This window comes from Galeopterus variegatus, unplaced genomic scaffold (assembly GCF_000696425.1).
Source record: "Galeopterus variegatus unplaced genomic scaffold, G_variegatus-3.0.2 Scaffold4269, whole genome shotgun sequence".
Classification (NCBI taxonomy): Eukaryota; Metazoa; Chordata; class Mammalia; order Dermoptera; family Cynocephalidae; genus Galeopterus; species Galeopterus variegatus.
This window is the reverse complement of record NW_007730380.1, coordinates 35,251-37,392: the sequence shown is the minus strand read 5'-3', so window position 1 is coordinate 37,392 and position 2,142 is coordinate 35,251.

Here is a 2,142-nt window from a genome sequence, read left to right as displayed (position 1 = left end):
GTTCCCTAGAGCTAACCCATACATAACTATGTTCTACCTCAAATGTATTATCACCTCTTTCTATTGTGCTGCCTACCTTGTCCATAACCTGAAATTGACATAATTGTACAGAACCTCTCAAATAGCCATTTGCAGGACTCTCGGGTATCCTTAAAGCCTGATGTTTTTATGGGAGGCATAGAGAAGGCTGGATATTCAATCCCCAAGAGTGTTTGAACAAGAAATTAATAAAACAAGACATTTATTCAACTTCACCTCCCTGATGGTGATGGGAATAGATTGAATGGAGTGCAGTTTCCCAGGATATTTTTTTGAGGAATATTCTGAGATGCTGTGTTAAGTAAAGCCTACTCGAATGTGTCAAGAAACCAGCTGTAGCCTGGTGTTCTCATTATAGTAGCGTTAGAGAGTATAACCTCCTCGTGTCCATTTAACTTAGTCTGACTTCATTTCTGAAACAACACTAATCAGTAAATCAATAGGTATTGAAGTGTGCTGTGTGAAATATGCAAAGAAATACAAAACAGTCAAGAGAAGGAAATGTGTTTGAGAGTCTGCAATGTTCACTCGGTTAGATGCTTTACATGGGTCATTAATAACCCTGTTGTCTTGGAGAGATGAACTATGAGCACATGAAAAGAAATCTAACTATGCAAAGCAGGGTATATAAAGTGCAGAGTGACAGAGCCAGTAAGGAGCACAGGAGGTTAAGAGGAGCGAGGCTTTGGTATGGGCTGTCACCATCTCTAGGAAGCTTTCCCTGGCCTCACAGCCTTCAACAATGACTCAGCCAGAGGACAAGTTTCTATTAATTCTATCACGTTAAGCAAGTAACATCTCTTCTTTGAACTTTCACTTTCCCACCTGTAAAATAAGGATATTGGAATCAGTGATCTCCAAAGCCCATTTTATTTCTAAAACTCTAAAAATTGGCAATAAATAAGCATTTTAGTCCACAATTTCCTTTTGTTGCAGCCATGCCCAATATGTTAAAAAGGTATCTTAGATAAATTCATCATCTACCAGTGAAGCAAACAAGGATATTTTCAAAAGGAAAAATAAGGGCCGGCCCGGTGGCGCACTGCTACAGTGCACTGCTTGGGAAGCGCGGTGGCGCTCCCGCCGAGGGTTCGGATCCCACATACAGACCGGTTCCCGCTCACTGGCTGAGCGAGGTGTGGGAGCAACACCGAGGGTTGCGATCCCGTTGCCGGTCCCGGTCTGGTACGGGCGCGACACTGAGGGTTGCGATCCGTTGCCGGACACGAAAAAAAAAAGACAAAAAAAAAAAAAAGGAAAAATAAGAAAGCTACCCATCAGTGTAAAGTAATTATATCACTTCTTCAATTACCCACCAGCTTCCACATCGTGTACTTTCTTTTTAGGAGCCATTTTTCATGATGGTTATCACCCTCTGAAAGACTACATGTGCATTCTACACTCTCATGACATCATAGAGTTGTGCTTTAGAAGAGAGACATGGATCTTCTGACATTGCCTATTTGTAGAGAAGGTGGGAAGGGGAAGGGATCATCCACCCATTTGGATAACTCTCAGCTTTGCAATCAAGGTTACTACCTTGCTAGCATGAGAAAGGTCGTCGCTGGAGATACTTGAGGCAGAGCCTTTTGGTCACCCAGCTGACACACTGGCTAATTTCTCCACATGAAGCATGACTGCAGTTTATGCTACAAGAAAGTTGGGAGAGTCAGGCAGGAGCCAGGTCATAAAGGGAGTCAGATACAAAGCGAGGGAGTGAATATGATCACATTTGTGTGGTGGAAAGATCCCTCTGTTAGCAACTTAGACCTTTTACTGGGTGGGGAAACATCTGGAGGAAGGACATCAGCCAATTAGAAGGTTGTTCCAGTGATCCAGAAGAGAAGAGGTACAGGATTGAACAAGGCGCTGATGGGTGAGGAGAAGGGAGAAGACGTGACAGATATTGAGAACTAAGGACACAGATTTAGCAAATAAAAATGCAAGACATCCAGTTAAATCTGAATTTCAGAAAAACAGTGAATAATTTTTTCAATGTAATTGTATAATTGTATAACATAGTTATATTAAAAATTAATTGGGCCGGCCCGGTGGCGCACTGCTACAGTGCGCCGCTTGGGAAGCGTGGTGGCGCTCCCGCCG